A 12,307-nucleotide genomic window follows, 5' to 3' on the forward strand; every position below is an offset into this window, starting at 1 on the left:
TCACCCACCCTTCCGAAAGAATACTTTTTCAACGAGATAGAAAGAGTTTTTTGCTTTTGAAATTTAAAACATATCTCATCATCGTGTATAGAACATATATCCACTTATATCGTGTTAGTATTGTTCAAAGAATTATTTCAATATTTTTCTTGGTTGAATTCTTTATTTCAAAATGACGTCAAGATAATTAACCTCATTCCAATAGAAAAAACAAAATAAAATAAATAAAACTATTATCTTGGGGACGATAAAATAATAATAATAATTAGTAATACGTAAAGTATTACAAAATAAACGCGTATATTTAACATAAAGTTTAATTATTTATTTTAACAGATAAATAAAATATAAAATAATTTCAAAGGACATCAGAATTAAAAAAGAACACTTTGTAGAAATGATGATAAAATTATTATAATACAAAACAAAAGTAAAACCCCTCTCAGATATTAACCCTTGCCCAAATAATGACCATCTCCATGTTTTGACGTAAAGAAAAAAAGTCAATTAACTTTCCATTTAATATAATATTATACTTAATAAAACCTTTTATGGGTTACTTCGTAAATGTCTCTTGAAATTAATCTCTGCCCATCCTTCTATGAGAAAAATTGATTGAGATAAGGATAGATAAATAGATAGATAGATAGATAAAATAGGGTTAGAGAATAACGTAAGCTTGAGAATTATGAATGAAGAAGAAGAAAAACACCAGAAGAAGATCTGGTTCCCACTATATGAATGAATCGACTACTCTGCTCAGCTCGAATCTTTTTTTTTCTTTTTACCTCCCTCCCTTCAACCCACTTTACCCTTCTTTCATTTCTAATGTTCATGCTTTAACTTTCCATTATAAGGTCAGGTCGAGTCCAGGGCCAACGAAAGTCATTTAATTCGACTCATTACTCGCTAAACGGACACGCTCGGGTTTATTTCAATTGACACGATACTTCTACCACGAAATATTCCAATGGTTCTTTTATTACAGTATATATCGGTTTATTTAATTCAATACTTTCAAACTTTTATCGATCGAATTACACCTAATTTATTTTAACATACCTGTACTCTGATTCGGAATTGATTTTTTTGTTAACACGTTCCGTGCCAAGCCCTTTTACCTGAATAAAATCAATCATTACATGTAATTATTAATTATTGTAAATATAACAATTAAACAAACTTATGTGTTTTATTTTATATAATGTTTATAATATTTTAATAGGAATATTTTTTTATACAATTAAATTTGTTATAAACATATATTCAATAAAAATCAATCAAATAAATATGTGTAATAGTAATTGTATCACCAGTGGTACACGTGGCACGGAACGTGTTAACAACATTCGATTGTGGGATATTTCAAAAGTCTACGAATTTTGGGGAATATTTTGCACAGAGTTTTATTTTTTTTTCTGTTTCTTCTGAAAGATTGGACACGAAAGAGTCGAAAAATCAAAGACAACAAAAAATGAAAGGAAGCAAAAATATTCTTTTGACTGAGTTCAACGATTGAGTCTAACGTTAGTCTCATGTGTATGTATATGTGTGACTTTTAGTGTTCTAGGATCGATTCGAATACACGTATATACATAAACGAGGAGTGTGTGTAAAGTAGGGGGGGGGACCACTTGTTGCACGATTTAGGCTTCCTGCTGGCCTAACGCCACGGGACGCATATCTTCGCCCGAACGATTTCGAATGCTCGCTACGAAACGCAATTCTCTCTCTTTCTCTCACTCTTTCGTATAAATACAATCTAAAGAAATGCCCTAATCGTTCCGTTTATTTCTTACCTAATCGATTCGGTGATCACGCTCGCGCAAAGATGATTCGCATCGATATTGCACACATTACGAAAACTTTTTGTACCATCAAAGTTTTTGGGATGTGAACCCAACGATCTTTTCATTCCCAATCGGTTCAAAAATTTAACAGAGAAAGAGAGGGGTTAAAAACATTTCTTTTATATTTTTCTTTAAGATTATGTTAGGTTGTTCCAAAAGTTTCTTATTTGTTGTTAATAATTCTGAGGGTATGATATTTTTTAAGTTGAATAATTGAAAGTTTAGAAAAAGGTAAAGTAGAATAGAACCGATATTATTTAGTAAAATAACATAAAATACAAAAAAAAGTATATTATATATAAAAGTATAATTATATATAAATAAAAGTATATTATATATAAAAAAATAAATATATTATAAATAAAAGTATATCATATATTTTACGCATGTAATATTGTTTAACTTATTACCAAAAAAAGAAAGAAATTTATGGGACAACTTAATATTTAAAAAATATTAACTTTGTCTTTGAGTTTATTTAAAAATAAACACAAAATGAAAAATATATTTTTTCGAGATATTAGAAATAAAAGGAGGAGGAGGGTTTTGTTAAATTGGCGTGAGGAAATTCGTGGACAATGTCGATCTATCTATCAATCACTCTTCTTGGGATCAAAAGGGAATCCTTTCTAACACCGACACACTTATTAACTCGATTTAATTCAATTTAGCTACTACCAATAATGATGACAGAGTTTAACTTTTAATTGGGATCGCTGAAGATGTCACACGGGGTTGTGGTGGTGGTGGTTAATTTTATGTTCTTGCACTTGATTCTTCTTGATGGTGTTGTAAACTTTTACATAATATCACATTGACATCTTGTTAATGTTCATAGAGATGTTCCTATGGGAACGAAACTTTTTCATCGACACTGGGGAAAAAATGAAGAACAAATTCTCACAGTTGTTTTCTTCATTTTTTAAGAAGAAGAAGAAGAAGATCAATTTAATTTCCTACGAATTTCGTACAAATCCTTCTTCTATGAACAATAAATTCTTAAAATTTTGATCCAATCAAAACTAGATCGTTAAGAATAATGACAAAAAATCTGACAGAATGATCGATAACATAATTTTTGTCGGTTCGTGTGACTTTGTTCTAACGATATCCAAAAAAAAAAACGAAGAATAAAAAAACTAGGACTAGGACTAGGACAAAAAACGTAGTCTAGGAATTAACGAGAGTCGTGGAAAATAGTTGAAACTGTAACCTCATGAAAAATGCATGACATACCTACCAATCGTTAAAGTATCTACGAACGAACGATTTTTTTAAAAAGAACGTGAGAAAAACTTCTGATACTTGTGATCAAATTTATTCGCTGACAATGAGCCTCGATCGTGAACGGATCATTGGGTATCAATGACCCCGCACAACTCGACAAACTTATACACACACACACCTATATAATAAATTGTAAAGGAAATTCGTTGAGGAAAATAATTGGGCATGAACTTTTTGGAATGTTCATAAAAATGCATTGTTTTTTCAGAACAAAATAAAATTGCATAAAAAATCACAGATCTGGTAAAACAAAAACACCATACCTACCACCAAACACACACACAGGATTTCTGTTTTATTTTTTCTCAAAGTTATTACTGGAAATATAATCTTGTTGAAATACTTTTGAATAGTAGTGTATATCGATATCATTTCTTTCTTCATTCTCTCTGTTTCGAACTAAACGTTCACGAACTGTGCAAGTACGCCCTCGATAAACCAATCGGTAGAAATAATATATCGATTTCTTTCTTTCGCACGCATGCATGCACGCATGCACTTAAGCACGCAACCAACCAACCAACCAACAAACCGAATGAACTTAATTCTACTTACGTTTCAACCTACTTCTTCTTTTTCTTCTTTTTATTTTTATTTTTCTGACATTTGAGTGAACCAGTAAAAAATATCATATAATTAGACATAATTTAAAAATATTTTTGAAAATAATATAATCATATAATTCACAAATTGAGCCAAAACTGTAGTTGAACATTAGTTACATCAAAGAACACGAGACTTGTATTAATTGCTGATTAAAAAAGAAAACAAATGTTCTTACAAAATGGTATATGAATAAAATCTAAATAAATCTGTCTAGTAAGATAATAATAAAAATAAATAAATTAATTAAGGTAAATTTAAATAACAAGAAGGAAGAAACAATAACGAAAAAGGAAACATAAACTGTTGGGGACGTTGGTAAAACGTTGATGAACAGCAGGATGATGATATCTCGAGAATATTAACACGCGAGTCCCAATTAAAGCAATCAGGGAGCATTACGTGAACATGTGGGGGGAGGGGATGAGATGATAGGGAGAAGAGAAGGGAGAAAAGGGCTTTTCGAGTTGGGATATGAACAGATGACGATCTAATTTACCTACCGGTAATACAGTAGCGGCATGTTAGCTTTGAATATTGGGGATGATGATGATGATGATGATGATGATGATGATGATGATGTGGTAGTGTTCCTCTTCATCGTAATTGTGGTAGTTATTATCATTGACGACGAAGAGGAGGAAGAAGAGTTGGAGGAAGATGAGGTTGAAGAGGGGGATGAAATAGGGCTGGCTCGTGTCAGACGTGCGAATGCGTTTACCGAGGAAGCACGAAACAGATTGGCTTGTTGGATAAGCCGAGCCAGGCGTGAAACGCTCGTTAGATCGATTATCGTTAACCATAATACACGCACCTATCATCAAAACCCTCTAACCCTAACCCTCTTTTCCGTTTCACCCTTTTTTTCTGCGTATCCTATCTTCTTATCTTCATTTATCTTTCTTATCTTTCCTATCTAAGAATTCTTTTTTATTATCATAGTAAACTCGTCAGTTTTTATTTCTATTTTTTTTTTTTTTAGATAGTTTTCAATTGCAAATAAATTATTATTTAATTATTTCATCGATATTTGAAAGATAATCGAATGATCGGGGATGATCGTCGACAAGAAAATAGAAAGACAAAAAATATTCTAGTAATCCATCTTAAATGCCAAACGTGTTGCTTCAAAGCCTCCGTATAGTCGATGACTTTGCTGCCACTGTCCGTTAAAGCTGTCTTATTCGATCATCCTTTCGATCAGGATGATTTCATTGGTCCTTACAACTACACCAATGGATTATTCCTTCCCTCTTAATATTTCGAATTTTTCTAAACGATCTTTAGTATCTCATCGATAGGATCTATCATGATCTATTCAAATGATCAATCAAATATGACTAGAAAACATTTCGAAACGTTAAAAATAATCAAAATAGACAATATGTAATAATTTTCGTGAACATTCCATCTCTCTCTCTCTCTGATCTTTCTATCTCTGTTTCTATCAGACTTTCTTTATAAACGACAAAACCAAAAATAAAAAGTAAAAAGTTCACAATAGTGATGGGTCTCAACCGACCACGTTATGAACAAAATTTTGTTTTAAAAATAATTAAAATATAGTCTTGTGAATCATGAAGAAGAACAGATGATGCAGACTGACGTAATTGCATGGTTTATAATTCACAGTTAGACATGCGAAGATTTTCGACTAGAAAATTCTATAGAAGAAATTTGAATCCTTTAACCAAAAAAAAAAAGGGGAAAAAGAGGAAAGATTAGTTATATACGTTGGATACAAATTCGAATACATAGATCTGTGTGTATGTGTGTGTATGTTATCCTAGGAAACGTACAATAATGTAACGTTATTATTCCAAGTGGTCGGATTCTAAAGGAAAAGTTTCAACCACAACAGAAAATCATTGAATGTCTCAAACTAAACGTGGAATATTTGTACTTCGAATAGCAAAAGAGAGGAGTGGGCAGCAAATCTAACTAAACAGATAGACAAATAGAAAAAGAAGAAATATAATGGCGAAAAGGAAAATCCGCTTGTGTCCAAGAGTTTTGCTTTACTTTCTGCCACTCTGTAGTTAAGGTTAGATTTGTACTAGCAAAATATTAGACAAGGGTGACGAATAATATATGATAAGGAAGGAAGGAAGGAAGGAAGGAAGGAAGGAAGGAAGGAAGGAAGGAAGGAAGGAAGGAACGAGCCAAAAGGGGAAGTAAAAGTGAAAGAAAAACCGCACGATTTTTCGGGGTAATTACGATAAATATTTGGCCAGCCGTTGGACAACCCTTTCTCAAATCCGATCTTCTTCTTTTTCTTCTTCTTCTCCTTCTTCTTCTTATTTGTGAGTAGTCACGCGAGAGAGGTTGCTTTAAGAGGGCTCTCTTTCAAAAGTAAAGTATCAAAGGAGATTGAGAAGGAAGGAAGAAAAGGAAAAGGTCGAAGAGAAAAGTGTAGGTAAGAAATATGAAGATCAGGAAATCGGATAGTACAAATACAATCCTGAGGACAATGTTATGCTGACCCTTTAATAAGCTACTCTTTCTTCTTTGACCGTTTGAAATAACATTTCCTAGCCAAATAGGCAAATACCGTCAATATTTTTTCTTACATTTCTCAAAACACCCACTAAGGGATTCCAGGATTGAGAGTTTAAAGTGGATGAAGGATGAAGAAATCATTCATGAACTGTCGGCACATCTTTGAACTATGTTCAAAGAAGGAAATCCTTTTCTGGTTCTTCTTTCTTTTTCTTTTTTTTCTTCTCTCAAGAGAGTTTTACTTTAAACGAGTTCCCCGATCCCAAGCTCCGTTTCGTTTAATATCGTTTCTGCAATGCTTGCTTGCTAGCTAGCTGTTGATCGTTTTTAAGCTGGGTGTCGAGTAATTCGAATCTTACGAGAAAAAAGAAAGAGAGAAAGAGACAGAAGAGATCTTACTTTTCGATTATTATCATCATCCCTTTTTCTGGATTCAATTTCAACACCTGTTGTGTCTACAGGAAATTGGGTATCAGTTTATTACGTAAAATATTATCAACAAATTTGACATTTTTAAAAACCTAAATATAATTGTTTAATATTATTATGAAATTTTTCTACGAGTATTTGTGTGTTTCTATGCATATCTGATTAAACATATCGATGATCTAGGAGACAAGAGTCGAACAGGTAGACCATGAAAAAGTTGGTGGAAGTTTGAAGGATCGATGAGTTGACAGAGATAACATCAAGAAAAAGAAAAAGAGAAAAAAAATAGTCGATGTCACACGGTAGGAAAAAGTCCTAATGGACGACAAGTCTTGAATATGGTTCGTAATTGATATCCTTGGCAGGTATTTCGAGTAAACAGTTAATTCGTCATTTACAGAACTCGACTCCTTTCTACGCGCGACTCCTACTCTCTTTTTTAAAACGAAAAAGAATGAGAAAAGAAAAAGAAAGAAAAAAGGATAAAAGAGAGTGAAAGGATCGTTTCAAACTAAAAGAAAAGTCCCACTGGCATCGATACGCTCGATGGGATCTTCCAAGCACCTGCCTTTCTCTAACGAAGATGACGTAAAGATATAGGATCCTAGAAAACGATTGGTAAAATGATACTCCAAAACATTTGCCGTGTAACTGAGATTTTCTCTCTCCATTTTTTTATTCTTTTGATATTTCTAACCATAACGATGTTTAATTAGGTTTTATATGAGCAACAAAACTTCTTGAATACGTCATTTACCTGCACAGTATACACAAAACTATCGTAAATTTGTATGTAAAAGAAGACGTATTACTTTAAAGGAGAGAAATTAAATCCAAACCTATTTGATTTCTTTTTTTTATTGGGTTGACATAAAAAAAAATAAAAGCGTCTATCTTAAAGGAATATATTAGCTATCGGTGAAAATGCATCATCGTGGTGTACGTTTAAAACGTACGTCGAGAAATATCTCCATGTTGTATCTGTCGCAATGCCGTTTCTCGGCTGCCTGAGTACAGTGGAAAGCAACGAGCTCGTCAAAGGGACCGACAAAAGGGTCGGCCTAGCCCGACCTGTTCGTATCATCGAATCCGACGTCTTCGCTTGTCCGCCGCCTATTAGTAACTCTCGTCACAACTCGCTAATGATCGTCACCCCTGTGTTTCTTTTTATTTTGTTTTGTTCAGAGATTTATTTCTATCTCTCTCACACTTGATCTCTTTCTACTCTTCCTTGTTTGCTTGTTTGCTCTCTCTCTTCTATGTAAAATACGTATATATGTGTGTGCATGTGAGAACAAAAATCTAATCCTGACTCACGCCTCTAGAAAGAAGGACACGGGACTTGTCCTTGTTTCTTAAAGGAATTTTCTGCTAAAGAATCGTTCGATCTGCGAACTCGATTAGATCAATCTCTACATTTCACTCATCTAAACCCTTTTTTTTATCCCTGAGTTTTTTATAGTAGACTTTTTAATGATCTTTTAGTGATCTGTTGAAAAGTTGATTATAGTATCTGTGTTTGTTTAGAAATAATTAATTGAAATGATGTATTTTTAAATTTATTTAAAAAAATTAATTGATCTTTCAAGTTTTTAATTTCAGGATGAAAAAAAATACCCTAAAGCAACGATGACCATAGGAAAGTTGAAATATGTTAGACTTTGAAAAATATAAGAAACATTAACCATTAAGTATATTCTCTATTAAAATGATCATTAGAATTACTAAGGATTCTCATAAAATACTTTTTAGTTCTTTCAAAAAATAAATAAGGAAAGAGAGAAGATACTCGAAGTGTTTCGTTCGTAGACAGGACGACGAGAACAAGGACGATGACGATGTGGTATTTGTTAGTTTCAAGATGCCTTCGTCGTTGCAAGGATAATCCGTCAACGAGTCCCGCAAGCAGAGAAAATAAAGACAAACGCGAAGCAAAGGAGGTCTCTTCGGCATGCATCCTTTTTCTTCTTCTTCTTCTTCTCTTCTTCCTTTGGGATCTTCGTGTTCGCCGCCGCAACCATCTTAATCCTCCGTGTGATTGCATGCCTGATACCAGCTGGAACGTTCGCGTAGAAGGAAAGACGAGGCGGCATGTATGCCAGATCGACGGACCGTAAACCCTTTACCATCTGCGGGGGTTTCCCTCTCCCTCCCTCACCAAACTAACCACCAACCCACCTTACTTCCCACCTAACTCCTCACATTTATTTTTATACCCCCCCCCCCCCATCCTAATATTTTCTTCATTCTTTTACAAATTTCAAAACAAAACTTCCATCAACTATTTTTTTGATTGATATTTAATTAAGATTGATGATCAGGTTTTATTCAATTAAATATTATCTGATATTAATATATCATTGTTTGATTAATTGTGCACAACTGGTATAATTTAAAGATTCATTTTCTGATTGTCCATGTGAATTTTTGGGATGCATTATTCCAGTTTGGACCCGTTACAATGCCTTCTCCCTATTACTCGCGTGACACTCACTCACGCTCCAATAAAACACCAAGAAAACCTGTTCGTGGCGCACAATGCTTCTCAAGACTTAATGCATCCTTCCTTGGTATGCAGAATATACTTTGGTTTTATTTTGCAATGAGTCATTTAAAATATTCTTAACGTAAACTATTTACTTTATAAGAACAATCTTGTAAATAAAAAAATATTGCATATATTTGTGCAACTATAAATACGAGTTGAATTTGATGATTTCAGATAGGAAAAATAATGGTACGATGGAATAAGAAGAATAAGATGTCGAAAGTTGAATCTGATCAGACACTACAATTGACATTTGAAGCCAGAAGCGAAGTATACTCCTTCCTATACTTCACACACATCTCGAATATGTTCTACGAACGAGATTTATGCTATCTCACCGTCTTGGGGAAGGGAAGTGCATTGTACCAAGTTATCGAGCCGGTCCATTCGATCCATTCCTTTTATTCTTTACGAAACTCTACTTCAATCGTTTCAGTTGCTGTACATGTAAAAGATTTTGCATGTGTGTGCGTGAGTGCGGTGGCTCTCTACTGTTGATAAAACAGATAAACCTTTGGGCATCTGCTGTTGGTGAACGAACAAAACGATGGAACCGTTTGCGTTTATACGTCAAGTATTACCATTCCACCCTCATCCCTCTCCCCTATTATATCTTCTACTGTAACCATATCGATTTTGATTCTTCAACGATCGAACATAACCTCCTTTTTGTAATTCTTCATGACTTCTCATCAAGATGACTTAAATCTTATACAAATCTATCTTTTAAATGATACTCTTTTAATCATTTTATTGAAGTAAGGATTATTTTTGATTCATCGTGTAATTCACTGTGTAATTTGTTATACAATTTATTATACATTCAACTGTGTAATTTGTTATAGAATTTCAGTTGAATTTTATATAGAGAAACTTGTAATACACTTTGTCGTAAACCAATTTTACCTAAAGATTTTCTTTCCAGGAGTTTCCTCAAGTATTGTACACTTATTTCCTACAAACCGGAAGATGTCGTAAGAAGAATTGGAAGAAGGGATGTTTGTGCATCGATTTGAATTCATTCGAGATGAATCATTTGTAAAATCACTTTACCCAGTCAAGCTGAGATTCTACTTGAGGAGAATAAAATCGTTCAAACGTGAAATGTCAATACCTGTGTAAAATCGTGGGAATATTTGGAAATATATTTTCACTTTTAATCAAATAAATAATATTTAAATAAACGAACAATATTAGATCTATTGAAATAATAGAAAAGAAGATTGGGTGTCGTTTCGAAAGAAAACAGAGTACCACTAAAGTGGTGTAGTTGCATCAAATGAAGTCACAACTCGTGCAGCGGGTGGGCCCTAAGAATTATTCGACTCCGTGGGATATATGCTCGATAGGTGAGACGAGAACCATGAAAAAAGATAAAAAAATGACGAAGAAGAAGAAGAAGAGGAGGAGAAAGAAAAAAATAAAGAAAAGGGGAAAAAATGGAAGATCGCAAGAGTCCATTGTGGACGCGAGAAATGCGTTCGTGGGATCCAACAGTGTCGGTGTCTTTTATCCCTTCCCAGGAGACACCCTTCCAAGATTTTAGAACCAAGGATTCTACAGTCCTTCGAGTCCTTTTCTAGGTGACGCAAGTATCACACTATCGACACACATGCACACACCTTTGTCAGGTGCTTCGGTAGTTTATTTATTTCTCCCAAGAGTGAAAAATGTTTTTTAAATTTTATTTATAATCAAACATGATTGACCAATTTTGTAATATTATTTTTTATTTTGCATCCATTACAACAACTTTGATTTAATTTCAATTTTTTTGGTTTTGCAGGTTTGGGTTAGGTTCTCGAATTGAATTGCATTCGTAGTAAAAAGAAGGTGAGAAAAGGGAAGCTCGTGAACAAAGTTAGGGTTATCTTTTTCTTTTTTGGAAAAAGTGTTCTCTTTTCATAGTATTCACTTAATTCCCTATTGGTAGATGAACAACTGGGTATCACAAAAGTGCCGGATTATGAACGTGATCTTCTTTTTACTTTACCCTGAGATTTTGAAAAAAACAAGATCTAAAGGATTCTATTAATAAAAAATTCTCTGACAAAGATCAGGTAACGTAGAATAAATCTTTAATAAAAAAATTTTTAATTTAGTATTTTTTAAATATTTATTTATTTCTACACGAAGTGTATGTTTATATGTGTGTTATAGGTTACATCATCGATGTTTCGTAAGTAGAAACGCGTCTGCCAAAACATTGATCCTGGCTAATTAATTTCGCTAAAAGACATTGATTAATGAGAAAAGGTGGAGTTAAAAGAAGATACGTAACGATCTTGAAAAATATGATCATCTTGATCTCTACCGATCTTTATCTTTCTCTTTCTATTACCTTTGAATACCTGCTAGAAAGAGATAGATATGATTATCTTTTCTTACAGGTGTATATCATCCTCTTTCCTACTTAAAATTTGCTGGCCAGATTTTCAAATTTATGGGAATTTTTAATTAAACTAACTAATAATGTAAACAATTATTTATACCATCAATTTCTTTTCATGAAAATATTCTGTTGGCTAATACATGTGTATCATTTTGATCTTATTGTTTGTAAAAATAAAATAAATAAGAAATAGTAGAAATTATTGAAATAAGTTATTGACAATGATTATGCAAAGGTGTATAGAGATTATTAATCAAAATTCAAGGTATAATACATATGAATATATTCTATAATAAACGTGTTTAAATGATCGATAGGTATCTTAGTATTGTATTGGCTAAATGGATTTCACCTTGGATATTCTTTTTCTTTCTCTCTTTATTTTTCATTGATTCTTTTTGTATCATTCTGTCTTCCTTGCACTCACTCAGGAATCAAAAACGAACCGCCCCTTTTGTTTCTATCCACTTGGATATATCTCTGTCCATCGCGATAAATGCGATAGTGCTATTAACAAATTGAATTGTATAATGGATTCTTGCTTGAAGCAGCAAACCTTCAATCTCTCCCTCTCTTTCTCTCTCTCTCTCTCTTTCTCGTACTCTTTATTTCTTTATTTCTACTTCTCTCTTTCTTTCCTTCTTAAGTTTTTTTTTCTTCCAAGTTCAACGTCATCCCTTTCGAAAGTTATATCGCGTA

General features: G+C 33.0%; 1 long non-coding RNA gene across 1 annotated transcript; it reads left to right on the top strand.

Moving 5' to 3' along the window:
- Positions 1-5,175: 5,175 nt before the first annotated feature.
- Positions 5,176-11,724, top strand: LOC149032175 (uncharacterized). Its single transcript, XR_016177005.1, has 3 exons — positions 5,176-9,238; positions 9,391-11,276; positions 11,377-11,724. It is a non-coding gene; the product is annotated as an uncharacterized LOC149032175 (long non-coding RNA).
- The last annotated feature ends 583 nt before the right edge of the window (positions 11,725-12,307 follow it).

The sequence above is a fragment of the Polistes dominula genome, unplaced genomic scaffold (assembly GCF_049000335.1).
Source record: "Polistes dominula isolate Pdom_NZ unplaced genomic scaffold, Pdom_raw_medaka contig_75, whole genome shotgun sequence".
Lineage (NCBI taxonomy): Eukaryota > Metazoa > Arthropoda > Insecta > Hymenoptera > Vespidae > Polistes > Polistes dominula.